Genomic DNA, 17,101 nt, shown 5'->3' with positions numbered 1-17,101 from the left:
AAAGAGATGATGGAGTAGCTGGGTGCTGGACTCTTTTTGGTACAGCCATGGACAGAACCATGCTTCCTCGCGACACAGAGGCTGCATGCAGGGGGGAGGCGATGGCTCAGAACTGAGAGGGTTCAGTTTTGGAGACCCCCCGGCCCCAGGGGGTAGACAAGTATGGGGGGGACAAGAGGTCCCGAGAGTGAGAGGAAACTGTGCTTTTTTGGAACTGGTCAAAGCACCCTTAAAAGGATAACCCTTGAAGCAGCTCTGTTCCTTGTCCAGTGGTGAGAGCACTGGGCATGCAAGGAAGAGGTCACCATGGCCCCAAGAAGGACTCCTCTCCTCTTGATGGACTGAAATTGAGTATTTACAGGGTGATGGATGAAGAGTTGAAATTTGGAAGATGTATTGGAAATGTGGTGGGGGGAGGAGGAATGCTTTTTGTGAAGTTTTCATTTTCCAGGTGTGTGTGTGCGTGTGTGTGTGGTTTTTTTTTCCTTTTGTAGTTTAGTTAATAAACTTTTTTTTCTAAGGTAGAGGCCTGCTTTGCTTATTTCCTGGTCACATCTCACAGCAAACACCAGGGAAGCATATTTTCATGGGGCACTGGCATTGTGCCAGTGTCAAACCATGACAACAGTGAAGTTATGTGTTACATATTACATGGGAAACTTTTATTCAGTTTCTCCAGCAGTTTCCTGATACCATAACAGCAGCTGAGGAATGGATCAGGCAGAAGTTGAGGATGGGTTCTACACTGCCACGTCAGCCATTTCTGGAGATGTGAGAGAGGTCCTTAAAGAGTGTATTTGCAGCAGAAAGTGAAGAATGGTGTATTGGATGTAGCTGAGGATAGGGCACAGCCTGAGCAAGTAAAGTACCTGCATCCTGAGAAAGAGAGGTCGGGCTCTCTGTTGTAGCTTGCTGGAAGTTTGCAGCTTGTATCCAGGCCCAAGCTCCAGACCTTCTTCCAGACCACAGTGCCTGCTCCAGAAGCGGGCTCATTTCTTGGAGCATCTGGGATTTTCTGCATGGCACCTCCTTCAATCCAGCACTGACCTGGACTGACCCTGTGTAGCTCATGCGGCAAAACAAAATTGTAGCTAGGGGATGATGGCTCTAGTAAGCAGATCCCAAACAAAATTGAAGGCTGTTAAAATGTCTCATTGAATTATGGTGCTACAGGAGTGGAGTGACTCATAGTGAAGCTAATCACCTGTCTTGACTGCAAAGAATAGATTCCTAGTTAAACATTTAAAGGTCATAATCTGAGTTGTATTAGTGTTGCTTTCCTCCTCCAACCCCATTATGCCTGAAGTTACTAGAGGAAATCAAGCAGATACTCTGGAGGTCTGTGTTCTGAAGGTGAGACTCAACATGTTTATCTTTCAGGCTCACACTGTGGACCTCTATGCATTCATTTATGAGAGAGACCATGCTGAAAAACACTGCATTGGCTCTGCACAGATTTCCCCGAAACATCACCAGTATGACATTGGTGTTCTGTGCAGAGTCCAATTTGAAGTCACAGATATTTGGGAGTTCATGTTGTTCACAAGGAATTGCAGGAGTGAAACTGGAGCTCAGGTCCCTATTCCCACAGCCAGGGAAGTTGAGTATTTTCAATTAATAGTGCTTTGTTCATTGGGCAAGAGCATCTTAAAGGAGACAGTGTTTTCTTGGTCCTGCCTAAAGAGGCTGTAGACCTCTCTAGTGGACTGGAGAAAGAACAGACTTTCTTTCTGCCATTAACTTGTGTATGTGAGTGAGCAGAGGAACTGTGTCACCTCGATGGAACAATCATTACTGTCCCTGCAGTTGTCCCCAGTTGCAGCAGCCATTGTCAGGAAGGTTCTGTAGAGAGAGGACCTGGCTCTTTGCCTGGTGGATCTTCCCATACTCTGCTGGAAAAGAGCCTTCCAGGTTGATGAAGGTGATACACTTTTCTATCAAAATGCTGGTCTGGCTCTTCTAAGTGATTCATGCTCCTTACCTCCAGTTCACTGCTGTGAGTCACCAGGACAGGTGGTGTCTGCCTTGGTGGCTCTCCTGGAGAAGCATTCAGATGGTGGTGGAGGAAAACTTCTAGATAAAATAACAGGAAGCCATGCTAAAACATCTAAACCTCTAGGTCACTTCAAAAGCAGTGAGTGCAATGGATATCACCAGTGACATCAGCAGTGTTAGCGCTCCAATTTAAATATCGATTTTGAAGGAAGTTTATAATATTTTCTGCATATGTATGTTTTATGGCAGGAAGCATATCCTGCTATAAATAACTCTGTTTGAGAGGCTGCATTAAAGACTGTGTGTGATTTAAGCCTGAAAGTTTTTCCTCTTGGAAGTGTTGGCTGTACTAAACTGATAGACCACTCGCAGGTTTTAAGCTTGACCATTGCCTTACTTTGGACTGGGCCAGAGAGAGTGTGGTGTCAGGACAACATGTTTCCTATCAGCTGCCAAGTTCTTGTTCTTGTAGAACGATCTGGACAAGCTGAATCAATGGGCCAAAGCCAGGTATGAGGTTCAACAAGGTGAGGTTCCGAGTCTTGTACTTTGGTCACAACACCCCCCTGCAATCCTACAGGCTTGGGGAAGAGTGGCTGGAAAGCTGCCCAGCAGAAACAGACCTGGGGTTTATGAACCATGGCAGTGATTGTCCCCTTGTACTCAGCACTTGTGAGGCCACACCTCGAGTCCTGTATCCAATTTTGGGCCCCTCACTACAAGGAGAACTTTGAGGTGCTGGAACATGTCCAGAGAAGGGCAGTGGAGCTGGGGGGAATGGGCTAGAGCACAAGTCATAAGAGGAACAGCTGGGGGTGTTTAGTCTGGAGAAAAGGAGGCTCAGGGAGACTTCATAGCTCTCTACAACTCACTGAAAGGTGGCTGTAGCCAGGTGGGGTTTGGTTTCTTCTCCCAGCAAACAAGTGAAAGGACAAGAGGAAATGGCCTTAAACTGTACCAGGGGAGGTTGAGGTTGGATATCAGGAAGGTTTTCTTCACTGAAAGGTTGGTTAAGCGTTGGTACAGGCTGCCCAGGAAGGTGGAGGAGTTTTTCATCCCTGGAAACGTTCAAGAAACGACTGGACACGCCACTTAGTCCTATGGTTTAGTTGACAAGTTAATGTTTTATCAAGGGTTGGACTTGAGGCTCTTGGAGGTCTTTTCCAACCTAAGACTCTGTGATACCTTGGTGGCCAACAACCACGTGAAGCATTCTTGTAAAATGAGGGAAGATGGACCTTGGTCTGACGTGTGGTGAGGTGTTGGGGGATGCTCTATGTTGGTTTCTCTTTCTGTATCCATCTTTCTAGTGGATGTCCTCATCTGTAGTGGTTCATATTTTTAGGAGAGATCCTTGGATGCCCTAGTGGCCTTTTCCAGGGCTGCAGAACTGCTATTGGGAGACATTGATGTAACATAGAGACAAACGTCTAAAGGAATAGGGTGGATAACATCATCCTGTACATCCAGAGATCCCTGTTTGTGTCCGGGTTTGCAGTGTGCCTGAGGCTGTCCCTGGCCAGCCTTGCTCAAAGTGCACCACGTCACTTTGGCCAAAGAGCTGGCTTGAATCCTGAGCCCATCAAAGGTGTGCTGCTGGCTGTAGGGAAAAGGGCCCCTCACTTGTGAGGGCTGCTGGCCTGTGCAGATTTTGGATTGACCTTTGACCTCACTAACAGATGGCAGAATAAATTGATGGCGGATGTATTTTTAAATGAGCAGACTGTACTTTCTGTCTTTGCATGCTTGTCACAGAATATTTTTTCTTGATGTGTGCCTTGGCAGAGAGATTACTGAGGTGGATGCTTGTCCTGCCTCAAGCATTTGAGGTACACCCAGTTTAGAAACAGGTCAGTGTTTCACACTGACAAAGCCCGACAGCACTGAAGTTTTTGGAAATGTGTCCAATGCAACTCTGTTAACAACACCTCAAAGCAAAGGTGCATTTTCAATAGTCAACAGCTACATTTGGCTAAGGAGCACCTGTCCATGTTACTCTGTGGAGATGACTCCAGACAAGGAACAGGCTGAAGGAAGGAGGTGCCCTCTTGGAAAGCAGCTTCTGCTGAGAAGTCTCCTCACTGTTTTTTTGCAAGCTGAGTTCTTTGGATGTTGTTTATTCTTTTGCAAAAGGCAAACTTCGAAGGAAGCTGTATCATACCATATTCTCCATGCACTTTAGGTTTAAAGTGGAGTCTTGTCACATTTGGTCATAGGTAGAAAAAAAGTGTCCATGGGGATCTGCTCCCTCTTCCTGCCCATTGTGACTGTTGATTGGACTTGCAAGAGCTGCCTCTAGTAAGGGGCACTCATTGGATGGGTAATTGCTGATGCTGATTTATTCCTGTTTTCTCTTAAAGCACATTATTAAGTGCTTTAAAATAGTATTAGGTTTACTTTTAGGTTCTCATAGCAGATAACTTCCATGCCTTTCTTTGTAGCTCAATGCATTTTTTAGTTGCTTCATGCCTAAATCTCCCCTTAGCTCCACCTGCATTTTAGCAGTCCTGGTATAAAGCTTTCTTAATAGATTAACTGGAGCTCCTTCAATGTGATTCTGTTCTTACTAATGTTTACAGTTCAGGAGTCTGCCACAGGATTTTTTAGTGCTTCCCACCTCTGCTGCCATAGGGTTTTGCCATATCTTCCACACAGAAAAATAATGCATGCCCTGTGAGTACTGGTGATTTATCCTGGGTTGACAACTGAGGTACCTTTTGCTTCTTCTATTATCATCTGACCTGCAAGCTATTCCTTTCATAGCCTTTTGATCCTGTTGGGAATGCCAGATTAATGAGACTAACTACTTCGGACAGATTTTTTTAAGTAGAGAAATACTCCTTACATCAAGACCCAATTATGCCATCCTTACTCCCGTTTCAAAAACCAGTTCTTTGGGAGCTACCTTTTTAATTGAATCATTTATTTTACCTACTTTAAACAAACTGTTCAAAAAATCTAGGCTAGTGCCTATTGCAAGCAGTTGTATCTGCAATGGATTGCAGCTGGACAGATTGAATGTGGCAGTGATTTCTGTGGAAGGCATGCCCTTGAGTTCACTCAGCATGAGTGGCAGTGCTGCTGCAGAAGAGGAATCCAGAGATGCTCGTGGCCCGTGCAAGTGCTGCATTGCAGTCACTGCCAGCTTACGTCACTCCAGACACTCCAGCAGCCCAAGGGCTCCTCAGGAGCCTGAGGAGAGTGTGGCTTTAGTACCATGGAACAGCAGATCTCATGGTCTGTGTTTTCTGTGCTTCCTGGTGCATATCTTGTGCCTTCTGTGCAGGGAAGCCTCTATCAGAAGCTCTCTGTTCTCCTTAATGCAGTGTAAAAAGCTGTGAGTGCTTATCCATTTACAGCATTTGGGTTGGAGGACTTTTTAGCCTCATTTTTTAATACATGTTTAGAAATTTACACGTCATACTGTGATTACAGCATTGCACCATTTGAACCTGTCTGTTTTAATTAGCAATTGGCATTGCCCTCTTTATAGATAGATGGAAAAAACACAAGCTAGCCAGTTTGCAGTGCAGAGTGTATTTTCTTCCGTTGGCAAGTAGTTTGTATCCATTTTTCCATAGCTAAACTGGCCTGGCAACCTGCAGATGTTGCAGGCATTGGGTACTGATGCTTGAAATAGAAATGGACTCTGAAGAGGATGTGGGGTGGGGAGGAATAAATCAGAAACTGCTGTTGCATTGGAAGTCCATTAAGACTGATGATACGACACGCTTACCAGAGCGTAACTGCAGAAGTTGACCAAATGAAAAATGAGCACATTAAAAAAAAATATTTTAAATCTTGCTTCTGTCACATTATTAAGGTTCCTTTTCACTTTGGCATGTTGTGGTAACAAAACTAGTTACCAGTACAAGTGTTTGGCTGTCCAGCATGGTTAAGTTGATTGGTGGGGATTTGTACAAGCAGAAGAAACAGATTGATATCTTTCTGGAACAAGTTGTGTCTAGTCTATAAATAATGTGAAAAGTATATGTGTTTTACTTTTTAACTGCAGATTTAAATTTGCAAAAGTTTTGGCCTGTGTTGACCCTGCAATGCCCAGGAGACTGTCAAGAAACCAAAACAGCATTGTGTTATTAACACTGGGTGTTAACTGCTCCTCAGGAACTGTCTGCTGATGCACTTTACTCTGGGGAAAACAATTTGAGGCACCTTTGCCCTCTTCAAGAAGCTCTCCTTAAATAAAACCATAAATTACTTCTCAATGCAGATGCTAAATACAGGCACAGGAGTGTTGTTGAGCAGCTCACATGGAGGTTGCTGGGTACAAAGTGACAAATGCTTTGCTCTGTAGAGCATTTGCTTGCAAGGATTTCAACACAGTTGTGTTGCAGCCTGGGCTTTGCACAGCCTGTGGAGTTCTGGAAGGGTGCACTCCATTGTCTTGAAAAACACTCCTCATGAGTCAGTGCCTTAAAGCATTGCTGCCTAGCCACGAGGGGAAGGCAGGCAGTTCAGTAACTCCCTTTTCCCTGCACACCTTTTCAGAGCAGCTGCATCCTTATACTCCAGCCTGTATTTGCCATTGTCTTGCAAGATTTCAACCTTTCAGTCTAGGACTGAGCTGACCACTCTGGTGGCAGCAGGTGGATTTGAGTCAAGCTTACACTTGGTGATTTGGGAAAAAAGCCCAAGAGTGAAAGCTTCCAAAACCTGGAGGTTCTCACTTTGGTTAGCAGACTGAAATATCGTCATCTCTGTTGGCTCTTCTTGTTGCAAACTGCATTTGAGACCACATGGCAAGAGTTCAGTGATCCAAGACTTTTCTCAGCATGTCCAGCGCAGTAATACAAATGTGGGTTTCCTCAGACAGGCTGTGACTGTGTGCATGTTTGTGTGTGTAATTTCTGGGTGACCTGTCCTCAGGCTGGCTGTCTTTGGGAGAAGAGCTGGTGGAATTGATCCTGTTTCACATGGCTGAGCAGGATGCATGTAAGGGGAAACCTTACATGTAGCAATATCACAGTGAAATATTGGAATGTGGGTTACATGGTGCTAAATCAGGGTAGTCTGTGGGGGAACACAGTTCATAAATTCTGAATAGGAGGTGACCCTTTCTGAGCACTTTATCTACACTTGTAATTTATATGCTAGTCCTGTGCCTTGCACTGCTTAAAGCCTAGGTCAGAAATCCTCCATGCAAATTTGGCACCTAGTCTTGTCTTTAATGGTCAAATGAATAGCTGTAGGGCACAGCCAGCTGTTCTGGAGGTGCAGGCTGATGAGATCTGTTAGAAGAACAAGGGAGCACCAGAGCATGTGAGGAGTTGTGAGGTTTAGATGGATTTCCTGCATTACCAGAGATGTCAAATGACCAAATGAATGTTTCTCTGCTGAAATAAACTTAATTGTAAAGCCCTGTTCTTTTTTTTTTTTTTTAATTTTTTGAGAAACCTGAAGAAATGAAGTGAGTTAGCAATTGGGCTGCTTTTTGTAGGTAAACTTTAATTGGTTTTGTGTCATTTTCAAAATGCCGCAGACTTCATTTTTTCATAGGCTGGGTTGTGACAATGCTGGTTTGTGTACTTATGGTGGGTGTTCACATTCCTTTGATGTCAAAGCTTTTACTTGCATAAAACAAATAAACACTTTCCACATATATTTGCTGTGTTATGTTGACAAAGCAGTGCCAGTGCTGCTTGGAGAACTGCATGTTTGAGCTGCTGGGACAGTGGACTCTGGATTTTAGGTAAAGAAAATAATTTTCACAGTGGCACTAATCAGCAACTGGAAGAGAAGCCCAGGAATCTCCACCCCTAGAGACACTCAAAAGCTGGAGTGGACAGACCCCCAGAAACCTCATGGAAGTTTGCCCTCCTTTTAGTGGGCAGTGAGCAGACCAGCCAGCCTCCCAAGGTCACTCCCAGTCTTGTCTCTCTGGTTTTTGCTGAGTGAGATACTGAAAGGAAGGACTAACAACCAAAGGTGTTACCTCAGTGTTTGGAGGGGAGCAGGGACTTCCCTCCTCTGGAGAGAGGGGCATCCCCTAGGAAAAGTGTTAATTTAGGTTTACATGCTATTGCTAAAGCCTTAGCAGCACTCTGGATGTGGATTGCAGCCTTGTTTAAAGCTGCCCAGCCCCAGTTGGTCTAATCAAGGACTATGAGATGAGCAGGACTTGTCTAGAATAGTAATAGTGCCTAAATGTTTGTGCAAGGTGAGAATACCCTCCTGCTCCTCTCCCTGGGGGGTTCAGTGAGAGGGGGTTCTAAAGGTGTTCTGCACTGCAGTGAGAGAATGGATAAAGCAATGAAGAAGGATAGTTTCTGCTCCTCTTTCAAGGTTTAAATTTGAAGATTTGTAAAGCCCTGTTCTTAATTAATCTTTGCTTTTCTTCTGCCTTTTGATTTCTAGTCTTTCTCATTGATTCAGGTCCTGGCTATCTGAAGCAGTTGTCCTCCCTGCTAAGGGTGATGGAGTGATATTTCAAAGCTTGGCCTTCCTGCCCAGGTCCTACAGACCTGGTGTGTGGGTCACAGCAGGCCAGTCCAGCCAGGTCAGGTGCATCTGCTGTTCCAGGGGTCAAGGTGTGTTCACTGCAGTTCAGCAGAGCTTGTTTGCCAGAGGAAATGCAGTTATTGTGCCCTCACAGCAAGGGATGAGCACATCCCTGGTGCTGGTGTGCCAGTCAGTGCTGCTGAGTGTCTGCTGTACTCTGTGCTGGTCATGCTGTACACCAGGGCAGCTTCATTTCAGCTTTTCTGCAAGATGTGCCTTTTTGTGGCTCAGAGAATCAAAGCTTTTCTCCTGCTGCACTCTTCATGGTTTAAGCAGGCACACTTTAAAGGCAGCCTGACACCACAGATTATTTGGAAGGATTCACGGGATAAACAGGAGTTTGCCTGCAGAGCATGTGAATCTGTGCATTCAAAGCAGCCAAAGATCTGGTGAGCCCAGCCCTGTGCTTGTAAGATGTCTCACCTCTGCATGCAGCCTTCTGTGAGCTTCACTTGCTGCTTACAAGCAGAAAATGTACTTTTTCTAAATTCAAAGGTTCAGAGTTTGCTGTATTTTTAAGAACACGTGTTTACTGAATTTCAGGCCAAAAGCACAAAGACCTCCAGTTTCTCTGCTTGGAGATGGCTGTCCTCATTTCACTTTCTGTAACAGGTGGAATATATCTTTTTTTTAAGCTGGGTTCACTGTTGTGTATCAAATTCCTTTGTACTGCAGGCTCAAGCAGCCAGCTGGTGTCAAACCCATGCAGTGACATTCTCCTTTGCCTTTGTGAAAATTCATTATATTTTAGTAAGGCTGAGGAAGCTGAAGTGGGATGCAGCCAAATTTAAAATAAAAGCAGCCTATCAGTGAGGACAAAACTGGTTAACTGTTTGAGGACTGACCTGTTAAACAGCATAACTGGCTTTATACTAGGCAGCAGGAGCTTTGAGGCGATCTGGATAACTAAACACCAGTGTCCTGGGTTCCTGCTACCCTCTTGCTATCTGCCACTTGATTAAAGAGGTCTACAGGTTCTCCATGGGCCTGCTGCAGAGTCTCCAGGGGTTTAGAGGAGAAGTCTGCAAAGTCAGTGTGGTTTTAATCTCTTCTACCAAGCCATGCTGAAATGAGCTTGGAGTCATAGTAAATAAATCAGGGGGTATGAAGTTGAATAATGGGTATTTCAATACATATTTGAGATGGTTTTTAAATGCCCTTTGGTGCACACTGAGCAGCTGCCTTGAGAAAGTACCAGAAAGAGAATGTATGGCCTTTTGAGGCACCACCATACCCCATGTATGGATGAGCTGCAGTTAGAGATGATTAACCCTGAGCAAAGGCACGAGATTGCCCCAGGAGAGGAAACCACGTCCCTGAATACCTGGGGCAGGTACAGAGCTTTCCCTTGCACCCAGGGCCTGAGATATTGCAGTCAATGCTTAGGTGTGGATTGAGCCTTTTGATGGTTGATGAGGATTTATCTCTGTATAACTAACTGAAAAATAGTAGACATTCTCCAAAATGTGTTGTACTGATAATTTCTTAAGGCGGTTTGAATGATTTTTACCTCCCTTTGTACCCTCATGATCTTCTCCTCAGTTCACTAAGGAAGTGTGCTCTGCTGGAAGAAGTGACAGCATGTAAAAATAGCACTGCCTTATTTTGCAGATCTGCTTGCTGTGGGGTTTCAGTTAGATCTGCTGACTTGGATTTAAAAATAAACTTTTCTTCTGCTTTTTGCACCTGCTTGTCCTGGCAGTGCTTGATCTTGTGCTTCAGAGGAAACAGCCATTTGGTGGTAGCTGAAATCCTTGCTGGATTGGGATCAGCAGCACAGGTGGTTAGGAGACCTGAGTTAAGGGGCTTTTGAGGCCAGAGGTGTTTGTGAGGCCAGTAACTAAACATAAAGGGGAGAAAGACCTTGTAGGCTTTTTAGAGCCTCTGTGGGAGTTGTCAGTTCAAAATCAGCAGTATGTGTTTTGCCATGTGTGCAGTGGATTTGCAGTTGGTGTTCCAAGGCATTTGCTGTAAGTGTATTATCCCTTCCCCTCACTGAATATTGCTGTAATCTAATCAGATTGCATCGCAGTTCAGCGCTGGGCCCATGCACAATAAAGAGCTGCACTTCAAAAGAACAGAACTATCTTGAGTTCCTGACTTCTTCACACATTGAGCTGACATTAAGTGTTCATTAACAGCCAGATTCAAGGAGGTATGGAGATCAATGGGTCTGGCTCTCTAAATAGGCCTGAACCAGATCTCCATCTTTGCACCATCTGGAGCATGCAGTGGAGTGTGGTCCTCAGTGCAGAGTGTCCCTGGCTGCTGGAGCTGCCTTTCCCTGCCCTTTGGCTGGTGGCTCAGCCTTGGGGTTCTGCACAGTTGAGGGGTTACTCCAGATTAGCACACAGGCTTGGCTTATGTTCTTCAGCTTCAGGAATTGTTTTCCTTACAGAATTCTTTTTATTGGCCTGTTCTGGTTTTCATTGAGAGCACCAGCTTGGTGACTTGTGTCACCTGCTTTCCTTGAGCCATTGATGGGTGTAGCAGCTGGAGCAAAGCGGTTGGATCTGCTCAGATTAAGACTGTAAGGTTTACTGAGCTGTGCATAGACTGTTTCTGGAAATACATTTTGCTATAAATGTGAAAAGAAATGGGGAAAAGGTATGGGCAATATTAGTGGACAGCTTGATTGTGAGTACAGATATTTAACAGACCCTGCATGTTTTCAGTACTGAAACTATTTGTATTCTGAAGACTAAAATGTAAATAATGGAAAACACTGTTGTGGCATTTGCTCTTTTAAACAAATCTGGTTTTAATCATGGTTTGGTTTTGTGGCATTAAAAAGTTGATGCAGAATTCTAGGTTCATAAAAATGAGCAACAGACACCTGTTAGGAGGGATGGATATTAATTCTTGCAAGAAATCACCAGAAGCAAAATTCTGACTGTGCTGGCAACACCGTTTGTGAAAGGGAGAGGAGGGAGCAAGCCAGCCTGCACTCCTGACACAAACACCTCAAACCTTGAGCATTTTGTTCCTGGGAAACACTTCTGCCTGGACTTCTGCTCTCTGACAGGATGTCACAGTTCAGTGATGCATTTTGTGTCTCCTTACACGTTTGTGAATCAATGACAGACTTACTTTCTCAGAAATTGAACTGATGCATCCTATAACTTAAACCTTGCCAAAGAACTTCTGTCCACCTGTGTGTGTGACATCCTCTTTCAGAGCAGAGGGCCACAGGTGAGCTTTGCATGCACTTAAGGCTGGCTAAACCCAAATTGTCCAGAGATGATAGCAGGGCTGGTTCATGACCATGTTTATGTGTTGGATGGACTGTGCAGTGACCTCTGTGTGCATGAGTGAGCTTCTGACCCTGCTTCTGTAATGGCAGTGCTTGTGCTGACTCCCATGGGGCGAGGATTTTGCCCAGTGCTAAGCTAGAACAGCTAAAGTAAGCAAAAATGTTGCTCACTGAAGGAATAAGCAAGCTCAGAAGAAGTCACAAGAGCTTTCTTGCATGTTCTTTAACAAAGTGACTGGAACATGGTCACAGTTTGGTCATAATCTGTTACAAGGACTTCCAGAAGCTGGTGGTCACCAGGGCAGGCTCTGGGCTAGTGGTGGCTCAGGTTTCCTGTTCCTTTGGCTTCTTTGCTGCTTTAACTAACTGCCACTGCCACTCTTCTCAACTCCTTTGTCATCTAAGGTCAATGACAATGCAATTCGAGATCCTGTTAGTCCCATCCATGAACAAATGCTAGTTTCTTCTGCAAATGAGAAAATAAGCCATCCCCTGCATTTTCCTCTCAGCTGGACTGTGTGGGGCTCTGGCAAATGTGACAGAGAACTTCTTAGCAGGCCTCTGTAAATTTGTTTTCCAAGTAATTTGTCCAAAAGGGCACTGGATCAAACATTGCAAGCAATCTGTTCCTTCGCAATGACAACTGAAGAGGTGCAGTATATGACAGTGGCCTGCCAGAGCTGTTTTATTAAATTTGGTTAATCTAAAATTCATAGGTGAGTTTGACCTTGAATCTGCATTTGTTGATCCAGTCTTCACTGAGAGATGTCTAAATTAAATTTTTTTAAAAAGCATTAGGAATTATTTTTTTCTCATTTTGAGCAGCAACTTTCAGAGACTTTACCAAGGGCTGCTGAGAAAGGCTCACAGCTGTAGGAATAAGGGTGCCCTGTTTTATTTTCCTGCCTTGTGGATGCTGAACAACATCTGTCTGTCGGCAGTTTTTGATGTGTTTTTCCAACTTGCAAGCCTTACCTAGAGACTGCTGACATCCTGAACACAGAGAGCTGCCATAGCTCCACTTCCAGGTTTCTATCCCAGTAGTAATACCTGTGCTTGTCAGTTTTAAGTGAAAGCTGTCCTTTTTCTCTGTTTGCTGTAACACCCTGGAACTGATTCCATCATCCTTGAGTTTCATGGAGGCATCTGCATAAAAAGTTCAGCAAGATCAAGGTCTGTGCCTCATGTAATCAGTGATGGAAACTGCTTGCTCTTCTAGCAGCATGAATTTGGATAAGGGCTGGGTAAATGGCCATTAGCTTAAAATGTCCTACTGTTAGTCATTTGTCATAGCCTCCATGTTCAGAACTGCATTTAATAATCCAGCCTCCATTCTGCTCCTGCTTTCATCTTTACTCAGAAATGGAAGCCTCTTCTGATAACTTCAAAATTACAAAAATATTACAGCCATTTTCCATTATTCTCTCCCTTTTGGGAAAGAGGGAAATGGCTGGCACATTTGGACTGTGGCCTTGAAGATAAAGGTGATCTCATTAGTAAGTTGGAACCTCAAAGGCACTTCCTGAAAGGCAGCATCTTCTGAGGCTGCTGGAGTTGCTCAAGAGTGAAGTGAGAAGAGGAAAATAAGAGATTGATTGTAGTGAGTTGTTTGGAGGCCATGCAGTTGTACAGCTCCACATTTCAGCAAATAATAATTTCCTTGATATATGATCATGATTAAGTACAAACCTAATGACTTCCATAAACAATTGAGTCTCTTTCCTACAGTCTCTTCCTGTTGTCTCTCTGTGATGTTGAATGACAATCAAGCATCGAAAGAAATCATTTATGCCCTTTATAGTGGACTCATTGTAGTGTTTGGTCCACAGACTTTTGTTTAATTATCTCACATGAAAAAACTTTGTGGTCTTTTACAGGCTTAGGCTGGAAAGGGAAAAGCAGGGAAGGTGAGAGTGAAGGCACGTTTTGCCTTGCAGAATTGCCTTTTACTTATGAGAAGTAAGGCTGATGTTATCACCCACTTTCTAATCAAATTTGACAGGAGCATTTTGTTAAGCCACTTTCTCTGAGTGGGAATTCTGATGAATACAGCTCTCATCTCCGGTTTCCAAGTATTACTTTACACTGTTCCCAGGCATTGTTTGCCTTACTGGATGAATTATTATACTATGTCAGAGAAGCAGATGATTCACGGCCTCATTTTATAAACTGAGAGCCCGAGGCACAGCAGTTTGACTTGCAGAACTGCCGGGCAGTGCATGGAGCCCACGTTACCCACCAACATATTGATGCTTTGGTGAAAGCTTTGCTAGTGTGGCCTCAGTATTTCTCTTTGGGAAATCACAGCTGCTGGAGGATGTCCTGACTTTCTTCCAGGGACCTGCTTATGAGTGGAGGTGGACAGTGCATTTGGTGTATTCCTGACACACGTCTCTGCCAGATGCTCTTTTTGCCGCCACATCTGGGGGTTGGCAGCACTGAAAAAGAAGTTATCATCTCCACAGGTCATCTGTCTGCCTGGCTCATGGTTCCATCCTTGGGTCAGCAGGCAATTGGTCACTTACGGAGCAGGTTTTGAAAAGATAAACCATAAATTAATTTGGAAGGTGAAGCAGGTCTTGTGACTGTGGCATTGCCCACTGCAATAACCTTGTTCCTAGACGTTGATTGCTCAGGTGCATAGCCAATACCAGGACTTAAACACACATTGATGCTGCTTGTAGGGCCCATCCCTATGTGCAGAGTGCACATCTTGGCTGCCTGCTCTGGCTGTGAGTAAACTACTCATCAAACTGTAATTTATATAAAGCACAGAGGAGTTTTATTCACTGCAGCTGATATTGAATAGAAGAAACAAATCCAAATTACCATCCCTTGTTACATTTGGATATTTTCAAACCATTGCAGTGGTACAAAATGGTTCCCTCTGCCAGTTTGTGTAGCCAGCTAATGCCAGATCTTTGGAGGCAGGAGCATCAGTGCAGTTCTGCTGTGGGAACCAGCCCTACAGCAGCCTGCTGAAAGCTGAGATGAGCCCTTTGCACTGTGGGTGTTCCTGGAAGAACAGCTGAATGCATTGGTGATGGCCATGGCCATGGTCCTCCAGCTCCATAAATCAAGGGGTGGTGAGAGGCTTTTGTATTTAATTTTTTTTTACTTTCTCAGGAAGCATTTGTATCCTTGACAGTTAATATAATTGAGAACAGGGAAGTAAAGCTCTGTTTAACTCCAGTGCTTTGCAGTCAGTCATTCATACATTGAGGAGAAGCAGTGGGATTCAGGTGTGGGACAAGATGGGCTGGCACTGTCCTTTGTTCAGTTTGGTGACACTTGCCAGCCCTGACCCACTCCCTGCACCCCTCCCTGGGTCCATGCTGACCAAGCAGAGCTGGCTCAGCTCTCCCAAACTTTGTAGCAGCATCCCTCATTCTTCCGAGCAGAATCCTCAACCCATCTTTAGCAACACCTTGTTTCCAGAAGGGACATAAAAGATTTCTCAGAACCATTTCTTTTCCTTTTACCTTCACTTCATTAGAGTAGTTTTCATTCACAGAATAAAATTAACACCTCATTGTTTGATGTTCTTGTAAACACTTATGGATAACATGAAGTTTCAAAAGGTGGGAAGAACCAGTAGCCCACTCATCACCAACCAGTTGTGTTTGGTTGTTTTCCATGGAAAAACCTCTTTATTCCAGGCTTAATTTATTTTGTTGCGTGTTTTGGTTTTTTCTTTTTTTTTTTAACTCTGAACTTTGTTTGGCTGTTCTGACCTTGCCCATCCAGCTGTACATGTGTTGAGGGGATATATTTATACTTGGTTGATTGTGTTTCAGTTAAAATTCTGTTACCTTGGAATTTAATGTTAATAATAACTGACCCTTGTTTCCTAGTCTCCCCAAACACACAGTTTCCTTTTTATTGTTCTGATACGACCCTTCTTTTTTTCATATAACAGACTTAGGAAAGCAGTGTCACTTAACCATTGATGGTCTTTAATATTCCAATATTTCAGTGAGTTTTCAACCTTAAAAACCTACCTATTGCTTAAACTCAGTGCTGATAGCCAGGGAAATTTTTGGTTCATTTCTTCTTCTCTGCCATTGCAGTTGTATACCACATTAGCCTCTGAAATAAAATTACTTTTATTTGGCAGTGGATCCAGAGAAGAATGCTCATATTTTGGGACAGAAATCCACTCTTTGTGGATGCTGTCCTCTTTCTCCACTTGCTTTCTGTCTCTTATACCTCTCCCCATCTTCTGTGTTGCTTTTTTGAGTTTCTGGAGTCTGTCTCAGCTTATGCAAGTGCAGCATCACTGGAAGAGCTGGGTACAGCCTGGAGTCTGTGTGCTTTTCCCACCTGTATGCAACGAGGCTACAGCTCTTTGATGTTACCAAATAATATTATTTCAAAATCTCCTTATAAAAACATGATTAATCAGGCAAGTGACAAAGGACTTTGTGTTTATCTTTTTGAAAAATACCAAATAGCCGCAATTTGTTCCAGTTATTTAGTGTCTTTGTTCCAGAGCCATTTCATGGGCACAGGATTTAATTTTGCAAGAATGCAGGAAGATGGTGACTTGATTTCATTTTTAAAAAATTCAAAATTATCAAAAATGTTCAAGTTTCTTAGGAAGATTTTTGTTTTACTTGAGCAATACTGTTTTTAAGGCCTAGGGAAGATTTTGCTCCATGATACAAGTCGAAGGTTATTTTAACAATCAAATAAGACTTCTAAATAGATGCTGATACATTCACTGTTCCAGAGAGCACTCCAGCTGGGAAACAGTTCATTAGAAGGTTGATGTTTGTATCCTGAAATAGTAGATTTGACGTGCAAATGGGAACTAAGCAAGTACCAAAACTGGCACTAACCAAAACAAAGTTCTATGGAGATGGAATGGGCTGCTCGGAGCCGGTGTTGCCGGTGGCAGAGGGGAGGGAGCAGCTGGATGCCGGGAAGGGCTGTGTCGGGATCGGGGAAGGGCTGTGTGGGGAGCGGGGCTGTGTCGGGAGCGGGGAAAGGCTGTGTGGGGAGCGGGGCTGTGTCGGGAGCGGGGAAGGGCTGTGTCGGGATAAGGGCTGTGTGGGGGGAGGGGCTGTGTCGGGATCGGGGAAGGGCTGTGTGGGGAGCGGGGCTGTGTCGGGAGCGGGGAAGGGATGAGCTGGGAGCAGGGAAGTCTCTGGTTGGAGCAGGGAAGGCTCGGCAGGAGCAGGGAAGGCTGTATTAGGAGCGGGGAAGGCTCTGCTGGGAGCAGGGAAGGCTCTGTTGGGCTGTGTGGGGAGCAGGAAAGGGATGTGTTGGGCTGTATCGGGAGCAGGGAAGGCTCTGTTGGGCTGTGTCGGGAGCGGGGAGGGCTCGGCCGGG

General features: G+C 44.5%; 1 protein-coding gene across 11 annotated transcripts in view; it reads left to right on the top strand.

Moving 5' to 3' along the window:
• Positions 1–17,101, top strand: part of MTSS1 (MTSS I-BAR domain containing 1) — a 126,231-nt gene that overhangs the window by 74,120 nt on the left and 35,010 nt on the right. The window lies entirely within an intron of this gene.

This window comes from Geospiza fortis, unplaced genomic scaffold, assembly GCF_000277835.1.
Source record: "Geospiza fortis unplaced genomic scaffold, GeoFor_1.0 scaffold111, whole genome shotgun sequence".
Lineage (NCBI taxonomy): Eukaryota > Metazoa > Chordata > Aves > Passeriformes > Thraupidae > Geospiza > Geospiza fortis.
Note: the sequence above shows the minus strand (reverse complement) of the source record. Positions and strands in the feature narration are given on the sequence as shown.